This window comes from Benincasa hispida, chromosome 3 (genome assembly GCF_009727055.1).
Source record: "Benincasa hispida cultivar B227 chromosome 3, ASM972705v1, whole genome shotgun sequence".
NCBI lineage: Eukaryota > Viridiplantae > Streptophyta > Magnoliopsida > Cucurbitales > Cucurbitaceae > Benincasa > Benincasa hispida.
This window is the reverse complement of record NC_052351.1, coordinates 18,356,887-18,370,121: the sequence shown is the minus strand read 5'-3', so window position 1 is coordinate 18,370,121 and position 13,235 is coordinate 18,356,887. Positions and strand designations below refer to the sequence as shown.

Here is a 13,235-nt window from a genome sequence, read left to right as displayed (position 1 = left end):
ACTTATTCATTCAAGCAATACACGAAAAATACAAATTTTTATTTCCATGGGTTTAATAACTAAGACCTTCGAGAGTGTTTTGAAAAGGGCATAAAAAATTGATTAATTTTGAAAGTTAAAATATATATTTTTTTAAATTTAGAGTATACTTGAAATCAACTTCATAATAATTGTAAACATATTAGGGATAATAATTGTAAAATATTTGAAACTATTTGTAATGGAAATATTAGAGTCTGTTTTCATAGAGTTTAAGTCTGAAAACGAGAAATTCAATTGTGTTTTCAAATGTGTGTTTAATTGTAGATTCAAAATTTTGATTTCAATTTAAAAGATGATTTAAAATGTGTTTGATATTATATATAATAAACCATAACTCATATTAGTTGACAATATACTATTGTTAATTAATGTATGAATATATTTATGTAAAAAAAAACAATTATTATTTTGTAATATTATATCATTAATACATTACATAATACATATTATATTTTTGAAAAAAAAATATTGAGTTTATAACATACATATTTTATTTCGAGATGTTTTGAGGAAAAAATACATTTTTAGTCCCTATGTTTTGAGTTTAGTTTTTATTTGGTTTATAGGTTTTAAAATGTTACACATCTCGTCCTTAAATTTTGCGTTCGATTTTAATTTAATTCATAAGTTTCAAAATATTACAATTTTACCCTTAAGATTTAAGTTTTGTTTCAATGTGGCCCTTAGTTTTCAAAATTTTACACTTTTAATCTCTGTTTTTTTTTTTATTAAATACCCACTTTCAGTTATTGATGTTGATGTCTATTAATTAATGTAAATTAGTTATGAATCAAAATTTTAGATTTAATTTTAATTGTGATGAAAAATAGTGAAACTTAATTAATTATATTATTATAAATTAATTAACAACCATTAACACTAAAGGCGAAAAATTGATATTTGGAGAAAAATCAGGATTAAAAGTGTAAATTTTGAAACTTAATAATCAGATTGAAAAATTACTCAAATCAAGGGTAAACTTGTAACATTTGAAACCGAACAAAATTTAGTAATTAAATGTGACATTTTGAAAAGTAGGACTGAATGGAAACTAGTCCCAAAACTTAGTGACCAAAAAAATATTTTCCCCTCTTCTTATCTTTAGTTAATATAGTTTTATAGAATCTGCATGGTTTTTGAATACAAAATTTGAAAATATTGTTCAAAAACAAAATTCAAATGATATGTCAAATATTTACCGAACTCAATAAATTTAAAAAACATAAAACAAAATATAGATTCTCTACCAGAAATATTTTGCAAAAATAGTGATACTTGTGGCCATTGTCCACGGCTCACATATTTATGTCATGAAAATTGGTTTTTGAAAAGTCGAACAATTTCCCTCTCATTCTCAAGACGACCATTGCCCTCCTCTCATTGACATACTTAGCCGTTTATAGTTACCTTCGATTTAGATTCAAGACACTTTTAAGCTATAATTTAAGAGGTTATGATTTGAAGTTTGAGAAATTATTTTAAATTAATTACTTTATTTGAAATGAAATTTTTTTAAATGAATATATTTAAAATTATATGTTTAGTTCGTGGCTGAGAAAGAAAAGAAAATTAAAATTTTACTAATATGAACTCTTAACTATGATTTGTTAATTGAAAACCATAACACAGCAAAGTTAAAGTAGTAGTCTACTTATAAATCTTATGAAATCCAACCATTTTAGTCCCATTTTTTTTTAAAGTAAACTCAATATTTCAAATCAATCCGGTTTTTAAAGTCATTATCTTTCTTGCCATAATAAATCACATAAGCCATTTAAAATTAGTTATATCTAGAAGTCCCTTAAAATCGTGAGATTTCAAACATACCATTAATTATTTATGGATATCTCGATTAGTGAAGACATATTTGAAAAATAAAGTATTCAAAGCAGATCGTAGAAGTCAAACAATCTCTATGTATATGAAAAAAAATAATAATAATAATAAAATAAAGCACTTTAAAAGTCGAATGGAAAGAAAAGGTTAAAAGAGAGAACTTCATGGCATAAGTAAATTAAAAAGAGAAAAATCATGGGATAGAAAAGTTAATTGAAAGGGTTGGTCAATGGAAGTTAAGAAGAAAAACAAAGAAAAAAACTGACTAATGAGGATGACAATTTTTATAATCAAATGTAGGAATTTGTTCAGGGAAAAAAATGATACTCAGGTTTCCATTATCTTTAGTTTATTTTAGTTGTATATTCTTTTTTCCTCTCTCGTCCATTTTCTAACACGAATTTTTGTCAATTTACTTTACAAATTTTGTTCATTCTTTTTCATCTACCTACTACTTTTTAAAAAAAATTCCCAAACAAATTTAGTAGCAGTTTAGGAAATTGAAATATAATCATTACCGAAAATCAGAGAAGTATTAGAATATGTGAGGATTCGAAGACGGAACAAGAATTGTGAAACATAAAAATGGTAGGAAAGAAAATTAAATTAAAAACTATCGAAATGAAATGAATTAAATATTACAAATCGAACCCAAAACGTTTAATTCAAACATTGGTTTTTTGATTACATTACAATCTAAACACATTCCATTCGATCCCCAAACGACCTCTTAATTATGAGGGAAAGAAATGGAAAACATATTTTACTTAAATGTGGCCAACACTACACACACCAAACTATGTTGCAGTATTTCCTTAAAATGTGCCTTTTTTTATTTTTTTACATGTTACAGTTTTTTTTTTTTTTTTTTTTTTTTTTTTTTTTTTTTTTTTTTTTTAAACGTGTCATGTCATTTTTTCGTCTTTACTTTTTGAGGAAAAAAATGATATGAAAGTTATTTTGAAAAAATTTAAAATCCAAAAAATTTAACGTTCTTGAAAATAAAATTTTCACCGATAGAAAAAATGTCAAATTATTTATAAAAATAATAAAAAAAACATTGGTAAACATAAATAGACTTCTATCGTGAAAATATGTCAAACTATTTATAGAAATAGCAAAAAAATACTGATAGACAACGATATATTTTTATCAACATTAGTATCAATGAAAGTTTCTAACACCGATAGATTTCTATTCGTCTCTATCAAAAAATATTAAAATTTGTTATTCTGTGTAAATGATTTTTCTTATTTGTCTGTTTTTGAAAATTCCCTTAAAATAAATCTCAATGCTATGATTTGTTTGTATATAATTTAGTATCTTTATTTATAAGAAAATAAATTCCTGACTATTAGTTTACAAGTTACACCATTTTGGAAAAACTGCGAGTCTAAAATTCTCCAACCCATCGGCTCACTACTGAACCTAACTATAACCATAACTCCTAAAAATGAAGCACAATGGTGTGATTGAAAAGGTTTGCATGAATGTTTAATGTTTTTTTTTTTTTGGAAAAATCTTTAGTGCATCATGAGGTGCACCATTTTTCGAACACCCCTCTCAAATATTCAATCATGAAGTTATCACGTGACAAAATTTTCTTAAAATTAATTTTCATCATTATTTTATTACTTTTAAAAGTGTATGATAATAAAACTAGATTCAAATTGTACTAAAAAAAAATAAATTTAAATATACAAAAAAAAAATATACATCAAATTAAGTGTGGTCTTTGAACTTTATGGAGGCGGTATTTAGGGAAGAATTATCCTAAGACTATAATAACCATTATAGTAAATACTATTTTAAAACTCTTAATTAGCTACTGTTAACACTTATAGTGTTTACTATATGCTACCGTTTTTATTATTTTATATTTGTCATTTTTTTTATTATTTGATACAATGTTTACTATTTCCTTCTCATACTAAAATAATTTACACCTTAAACGCATACTATTATAACTCAAGCTAAAATAATCTACATCCCAAACATAAGTTATTATAATCTAACTGTAATAATTAGGATAACTGACTTCTTGCCTCAAACGTTCCTTAAATTAAAACTTCGTCCATTATGGATATATTTATTCACAGTGAGAAGAAAAAGGGCAAAAAAAATTTATCCAACTCTTAGTTTCCAATTTTTTTAGTTTAAGAGAGAAAATACAATAAATAATAATCAAGCAAATTTATGCTTATGTTTATTGTGTAGAAAAATAGTTGCCAAACATATTCATGTTTCCAATTTTAAAAAACATAAATAAATAAATAAAAAATAGTAAACATAAAACGAAAAAGTTATCAAATCTGTTATTGATTTTTCTTTTGTTAAAATCTTATTTATGAGATAATACAATTTTCTTAATTAATGGGAAAAAACAATAATATGAAAAGAATGATGATTGTCTAAATGTTTAGATCCTATATAGTAACCATTTCGTTTTTCTTTTTTTGAAATTAAGTATATTTTTTCCTTATTATTTACAATGATTTTTATATATTTTTAGTATAATTGTTGAATTCTTAGCCAAATTCAATAAATAAAAATAAGTTTTTAAATCTATTTTTTTTAGTTTATAAAAATTGGCTTAGGTTTTTAAATAATTAATGAAAAATAGATAACAAGTGAATAAATTTGAAAATGAAAATAATGTCTATAGACTCAATTTTCAAAAACAACAAATCAAATAGTTACCGAACAATACCTTAATTATTAAAATAACTATAAATTAAAACATAATATTTGCTAAGTGTTACATTCACAATCTAATGTAACCAAAACCACATGTCTCTCTCTTCTTAATAGGCGTATGTACTCACGTCAAAAGTCAACGTTCCCACGATAATGTGTAATTTTGACATCTGACCTTCCTTCTCACACAATTTTTATAAAACAACATCGAGAATAATTAAGTCATTCGCAATAGGGGTGTACATCGGTCGGTCGATATTGGTTTTGGGGAGAAAACCGACACCGAAAAATCGACAAAAAAAAGGGTGTACATCAGTCGAAAAAAAAAATAAGTCAAGGTGAATGAAAATGATAGATGAATTGATAATGTGTTATTGTTAGGTTAATAAAATTAACATTAAAAAAAATTAATCAATCATTTTTTTATGAAAAAAATTTAAATAAATCATGTAATGAGTTTGAAAATTAGGCAACATAAAAAAATAATAAATCAGTACTGAAAAAGTAGGCTTGGGTTTAGGCTGTCTCTTATACACATCTAGATGTGTATAAGAGACAGCCCCGACCGACCGACCTTAATTTGGTCGGTTTTGATCGGTCGAGTCGGTTTTGGTCAGTTTGATGTATACCCCTAATTCACAAACACAACACAATAACTTAAACACTATAACAAAAATGTGTTTGGTTTTGTTTTTTTAATATTTAATATTAGAAAAAAAAACTGAGTATTTAGCAATAATAATTCAAAATACCTTTTCAAAAAATAAGTTTATTTTTTAGAAAAATGACTATTGAGTATTTAATGATTAATCTCTTTCTAATTTATATAATTCTTGAAACTACCAAAATGTTTTTATTTGTCATCTATCTCACTTTCATTGTTTTATAGTGGCTACCACTGTCCTTTGCCAGCCACCTTTGACGACCTATTTTGGTGGAACTTCTTGTAACTATCTTTGACAAACACCTTGGCAAATCATTGCCTTTGACAACCATCACCATCATCAACTTTGATGATGTCCATCTAGACGATCAACTTTGATGACCATTATTTTCATTTACTAGTTCATAGTATTTTATAGTCGTTATATATAGTAATTTTATAGTCGTAATTTTGTTTTATGTATATATATTTCTTTTGATCTGATTTTATTTTATTGTTTTCTAATAGTTTATTATCTAACAACTCCTAAATTATTTTTTAATATTTTGAAAATAAAAATTTTACAACATAAATTGAAGTTTGGAACATTTTTCACGGAGAAGTGTGGGCCTTTAAGTAGTTTTGTATGTTATTATTTTTTCATCTCTTTTGATTGTATCGTGACTTGAGGTTGTGAATTTTATTTATTTTTATTGCAACTAAAATCGAGGATTCTCTATTTTTTTTCAAAGGTAAGACAAATTACTAGTCTAATCAAATATATGACTTCCGAAAAACTTAAAAACCAATTAATCTATTTTATATAGAATTGAATTTATGTCGACTTATACCCTGACTTGTAATTTTGTGTTTAAGAAATTGTCGTACAGGCCAATGACATATAAAACACAAAATAAAAGTTTATAAACTTGCTAGAAACTTTGAAAAGCTAAAAATCAATAAGTCAAAGAGCCCGTTAACTCAAAAGTTGAAACACTAGATAGATATAAATAGTATTTAATTGATGGAAAATAATGGAAGATGATAAGAGACAAGAAAAAGAGAACAAAAATGGTAAAGGTAGAGTGGGCAAGAAAAATATGGGTAAGGAATGGAGAGAAATATAGGATGAAATAGGGAGGTCTTAAGGAAATGGCTATGCGATTGCCGTGGAGGACGTAGTTGGCATTTTCTTTTCCCTCCTTCCATTCTTTTTCTTCGTAGATAAAATTGGTTATTTAGGATTTGTTTGATGTCGTTTTTGTTTTCCATTTCTTGTTTCTTATTCATTATTTTCTCTTTTTTTAGAATAAGAAATATGGATATGTTTTATAACTATTTCTGTTTGTTTCTTAAAAAAAAAAAAAAACATAAACTTGTTTGATAACTATTATTATTTCTTGTATTTTTTTTATTTACATTTTTCTTTCATATTTTATAGTTTAAATATAATCTAATTATATGAAATACAAAATTTAGCCATTAAAATATAAAAAATAATTATCAAATACACATAAGTCCCGGCAAAAATTAATAATAATAATACAATTGTTTATATCATTCATATATTGTTAAAATTTGATTTACACTATTATTTCTCACTCAAGTCATTTATTTTAATTTTTAAATGATGTAGACTCGAATCTAACTCAATTATATTATTACGTAAATGTCGTGGTTGTAAAAATATTAAAATGAACCTAAATGAATATCTCAGTAGACAAAATTTATATATTGTAAAATTATAATTGGATTCATATGAAAGAAAAAAAAATAGAAAATAGTTAAACATTTATATTGAAAAATTTTAAATTTTAAATTTTAAATATTTATATATACAGATTGAAAAGGGAAATTATTTTAAACAACAAAATTGCTAAAAATATTTACAAATAATAGCAAAATATCACATTATCTACCGCACACGACACAGATAAACACAAATATTAGTCTATCATGATCTATCGCAGATAGACAGTAAAATCTTGCTATATTTGTATATATTTTGGTTCATTTTCTTATATCTGAAGACGACCCTATAGAAAATTTAAAATTTCTAAATCAAAATAATATATAAATCTAAATATTTGAAAATTCAAAATTAAATTGGTTATATTTGTAAATATTTTGGTTAATTTTCCTATATTTGAAAATAACTCTATTGAAAATTTGAAATTTGAAAATCAAAATAGTATATAAATCTAAATATTTGAGAATTCAAAATTCAAAATTAAATTAACACATATATATATATATAAACAATAATAAGAATAAAGAAAATAAATAAATAATTATATATAAAAAAAAATCTATAGAAAAAAATGAAATAAAATAAAATAAAAAAGTTTGAGATTTAATCATAAGACCATAGAGTTAAAAAGTGTTTAAGACGTGTTTTCTTGCCAACTAGCCAAGTCTACAATTTGATATATCTTAGAAACAACTTTAAATAAAATAGAAACATAACTGATCAATTTTAACCCAATTTTTAGCAATGTTTCTCAAATTTTAGAAACAAGAAACAAATAATAGTTATCAAACAAGTTAGTTTCATAAAAATGAGAAACATAAACATGAAAAAGAGACGTTATCAAATGGGCTCTTATAGTCTATAAATATTCGGACTCCAAACTAAAATAATTAGAAATATAATAATTTGTATTTATGGTGCAAACCAAAATAGTCTAGGCTTTGAGATACGTATTATTTTAGTTCGAGCTCAGGTTTTTTCTATTGTTTTTTTTTATTATACATGATACCTTAAATGTTATATTTTGTCAATCATATAAATTCTTAATTTATACCTAATCAATTGATTAAAACATGTATTTGTATTCAAATTTAAAAAAAAAAATACTCAAACATATACCATTATTAAATTTGGACCTCAAAATTTGTAAAGTTGTAGTATTTGACCCCTTAAAACTTGTAATTTGTTACATAATAATTAAAACGAGTATTATTATTAAGATTTTTGTTTGTATTATAATTTATTTTATTATTCTCTATGATATATAAGAACATGAAAAACAATTATTTCCCTACATTTGTGATACATTATTTCTTATAGTTAATGCACTAGTTTTGGTTTAGTTTTCATTTGGTTTTTATGCTTGAAAATGTTATACGAATTTATTTCATAAGTGTTTTTATTCATAATTTTGTTTGATTTATCATTATTGAAGTGATTCTATTATTTCAAATGACTACAGAAGAAGACTATTAAGCACAATGAACTGATTGTCGGTATTGGTTGAATAGGTGGTCTTCAGTAGAGTTGGCAAAAATCCACGTGAGTACCTACCCCAATCTAGATCGAAAATCCCCGATTCGACCGAAGATGGGATCAAACCGAAGACACAAATCGAATTTTCGGTCTAGGGATGGAGAAGGTATCCCATTTATTTATATTTATATTTAAAATTGAGGATGGGGGACGGGGATTAAAAATCCCCATGGAGATGGGAGTGGGGAATGCATCCTTGGCCCCGCCTCATTCCTGCCAACCCTAGTCGCCGGACTTGTTGAACCTAGCTTTTGAAGGTGGATGTAATCGATTTTGGGGGTTGGAGGTGGTTTTCGTTGGAGTTAGTTGCCCAAGTGATCATTAAGTTGGTCGCATCCGTGGTTGTCGAAGGTGATCATCAAAATTGTTTGTTGAAGAGAGTCACCAAAGCTAATTGCGGAGGTGATTGTTGTTGAATTTGGACATTGAACGTGGTTTTCATTGGAATTGGTCACTCGTGAGAGAAGTCATTGGAAACATTGGAGAGGAGAGACCGATGAAAGTTGCTCATAATCATTATTCTCCATTTATTATAACACCCACCCTAAATTAATAGTCCACTCAACCTAACTCTAAGTTGGAGCTCCAAATACCTCTTAAAAGTTCCTACATCCATTATTTTAACACCCACCCAGCCTACTGATTTGTTAATTTTACCATAACAATGCAAGAGAACGTTGCATTTGAAGATTACTAGCCGTTTCTTGTCCCAACCATTTATTGGAGTAGAAGAATAGCTCGTGATGCTAGCTTGTAACTTAACCATTATCTCTTAAACCCACCAAAAGTTACACGAGTATTAAATAGTACTTTTGAAAGTAGGACGTAGGTGTTAGTTTGACTAATGTAAAAAGTTAAAAATTAAAGAAGATGAAAGTGATTTTAAATTTAAACCACCAAAAAAAGATAATGAAAATACTCACAAGGAAAATGACAGTCAAGGGAGGAATAGGAAGGGAAGAGATACGGGTCCTTAGATAAAGAGGGAAAAAAATCTGCATAATAAATGTGGCGTCTTGTCGGCTGAACTCAGACGGCGTACGGCTTTCTCTGATGTCTTTACATTTCCTCATTAAACTCTAATCCTCTGCCCTACTATGCACCCTACCTCCCTGTACCTTCCCAAAAAACAAACTCCTTTTTATTTTCTTTTCGGTTCAAATCTATAGTATTTTAACTTCCAGCTATATTCTATTTTCATCTTTAAATTAAAAAAAAAGGTATGTTTTGATCTTTAAATTTTGAATATTATTTTATTTTAGTTGTTAAATTTTTAAAATGGTTCTTTCTAAATTTTTAAAAAGTACTTATTTTAATTTCTACAATATTTAGAATAAAATGACAAAGAGATTTGTATTTTTTATGACTAGACTATCAAATAAATTCAAAACTTAGAGTTTTTAATTTTGAATATGGCAAAATGGGATAATTTAAAATACATTTTTAGTTCAAAATTTTGGTCTTTCAATATTTTGGTATATTGGTTGTTGATATTTTAATCTACCTTCATCTTGCTTAATACATCTAGAGCATGGTCATAAAAAAATGCACTTAATTTCTTTTGAATAATATAATTTAAATGATAGGGACTAAAATATAACAAGTTTCAAAGTTTAGAGAATAAAATAGAATTTAGAGTAAGGGTAGTGGCAGTCTTTTTAGGGTAATTAATTAAGAATATGGCAAAATTTCAAACAAATTACAAAAATAGCAAATCTTCCCCAATATCCTAATTCGTTTTCTTTTATTCCTAAAATACCCTTGTTCAAGTGGAAAAAATCTGACGCGATTTTCTCATCTTCTCCAACCTCTCAACCCTCCTCTTACGCAATCTGTCGGCGACTCTCTAATTGTTCCTCACGCTTCGATGATTTTGTAAGAGAAACAAAATTGAAATCCATCCTCTCTCTCGCTCGCGATCATTTCTTAGTTTTAGAATGCACGCCTCTCTCATCGTTTCTAACGCGTGCTCGATGATTTTGGAGGTATGATCAGATTTCATCTCAGTTTTTGAATTTGTTCTCAGTTTCTTTCTCATTCTCTCATTTTCTTATTACAAATTCGTTTCATCGTCTCCTCATGCCATTCTTCCTTCGTTTTTGGTCGCGATTCTTCCTCAGTTTTGCGTTTGGCTTCGTCTATGCTTTTTAAATTTGATTTAATCTGTGCCTTTGTTGGTTTCATTGTTGTTTAATTGAAGTGTGTTGATGTTATTAGTCAATTTGATAATTTCACCAAGCCTCGTTTACTTTGATTTTTCCTTTTAGGCTTCACGAGTTAATTTGTGTTTTTAGCGTACTGCTTGACTTGGCGAATGACAATGAAGAGCCTAATTGAGGAGCAGAAGAAACGAATTGCAGCTGGAGAGGTAGTTTTTCCTTCCTTCTCTTAAATGGAAATGAGGTTGTTCACCTGCTCTATTTGACTTGGCTTGAATTTATGATAGAAAACGAATTGCTATGCTGATTTCTTGTTATCTGAAGCAAAAACACTTACAGAGGATCAGATAGCCATGTTGCTTTGGGAGACAACCTCTGTAACCTCAGCCACTACTATGGTATGTATGAATGGGGCTATGTATGAACTTGCAAAAGATTCGAAACTTTCTGAAGTTATAAGAACCATTTTGTGCTCTGCTTCAACATTATCTTAGTATTAGCTTTAGTTGCATTTGGAAAACCTTGTTCATTAGACATTAAACTTATTATATTGGTTTTTAATGGAGCAAAAACTGTAGGAAATAGAAAGAAAATCTATAATGTAATCATTAAGATTATATTACAGTATGGTGGGAATCTAAAAGGGTTTGAAATATGAAAATTAGAATGTGCTTCCATGCCATCCTTTTGACCAAAAAATAAAACATTTTTGTTCCATTTTTGTTAGTAGTTAATACAAACTCGAGTCATTTTTTGTTAATATATTTTGAACATTTTGAAGTCTATCGGTGATTGGAGTTATTGCTATAAAGAAAGTAGTTACAACATGAAGTTATGTTATTGCAAAGTCTATCTCCGATGACATTTTTTAGTGATAGATTTTACGGTGAAGCCTGCCACTAATAACTTGTATTAGTGATAGACTTCAACATGTTTTAAAGAACAGCATTTGTTGAGTCTTTAGAATTTTTTCTCGATACAAAGTACAAAGATAATTTGCAATGATCCAACATTTCCTATATTGGAAATACAAAATCAAGTTCATATAAAGAAAGTAGCATCTTGAAATAATATCATTGGAAAGTCTCACTGATAGACTTGAGTACTCATTAAAGAATAACAATTGTAAAGACAAATAATTTTGCATTAATCCAAATATTTTATATATTAAAAGTACAAAATCTCATATGAAGAAAGTAGCATCATTCTAAAATAATGTCACTGGTAAAATCCATCAATAATATAGACTTCAACACCTATCGAAGAATAACAAGTGCTTAGTTTTTATAACTTTTTCTCAATAGAAAGCACAAATACACATAATTTGCAATGATCCAACATTTTTCTATATTAAAAATTAGGGGTGTTTATAGGTTGAGTTGAAAGACTTTTTAGACCTAACCCAATTGTTCGGGTTATAAATTTCTTCAATAATCCTTATTAAAAAATAAATCTAACCCAACTCAACTATGAAATATTTGGGTTGGGTTGGTTCGGGTTAATCGGGTTATTTATTTAAAATTACGTTCTTAAAAGAAACAAAACGTAAATTTGTAAAAATCTAATTTAATTATTTTTATATATTGAATTAAGATTAATTGCTCTAGTGAAATTTGTTTTTCTAAAGTGCAAAGAAACTTTTTAAGAGTGATTGAAGAATAAATATTAAAAAAATAGAATTAAATAAAATTAAAATAAATATATGTATAAATAATTGTGTTATAAATAACAAAAAAAAATATTTTAAAGTTATATCACCGATAGACTTTAGTACCCAGTGTTAATCTTTAGAACTTTTACTCAATAGAAACAAAAGCACATATTTTATAATGATTCAACATGTGATTCAACAATTTTCTATATTAATATGACATAATTAAGTACATATGAAGGTAATGTCAAGGTAATGACACTGTGATTATGGTATCTTTCTTTGATACTACAATATCCTCAAAATTAAGGTAGTATAGTATTTTACATTCTTTTGGTTTCTTGCAATCTTCGGATCTTTTAAGATTCTTTTTACCTTTTTTTTTTTTTTTGTTGGCTTGCTTTCCATAATTACCTTTTCCTTATCCACTTGTTAAAATAATAATAAATACTTCATTAATCAAACTAACCACTTTAAACTTATTAGTGATAGAAATCCATAATCAATAGACTCGAATCAACAATACTACAAAATAGCATTTACATTTACTTACTTTTCATGAAAATAAATTTAACATCATCTAAATCTATTGATAGACTCTAATCAGCCAGGAAAAAAAAACTATACATTTACTTACTTTTCATGAAAAATAAATTCAACATCTTTAACATCCTTCAAAATAGAAACTTATAATTGATAGCCTCCGATAAGCAAGTCAGAAAACAGCAATGAAACTGTACTTTTTTCTTAATTTTCTCACTTTTCAATGCGATTCGCGGCTGATTTCAACCTGATAGAAGTTCGAACTGGTCGATCCGTGACCAATAACGTTAACGAAAAAAAGTATTCAATTCGTGGCCAGTAACGTTAAAGAAAATGGAAACGTCGTAACTGATGGATGGAGATCGCCGACTGATAGAT

At 26.7% G+C, this 13,235-nt stretch overlaps 1 long non-coding RNA gene across 2 annotated transcripts; it reads left to right on the top strand.

The window, feature by feature from the left end:
- Window positions 1-10,260: 10,260 nt before the first annotated feature.
- LOC120073981 lies at window positions 10,261-11,389 on the top strand. 2 transcript variants are annotated; one of them, XR_005480854.1, is made up of 2 exons: window positions 10,261-10,489; window positions 10,799-11,389. It is a non-coding gene; the product is annotated as an uncharacterized LOC120073981 (long non-coding RNA). The 2 variants fall into 2 exon arrangements; XR_005480853.1 differs by having other exon boundaries at window positions 10,772-11,146.
- The last annotated feature ends 1,846 nt before the right edge of the window (window positions 11,390-13,235 follow it).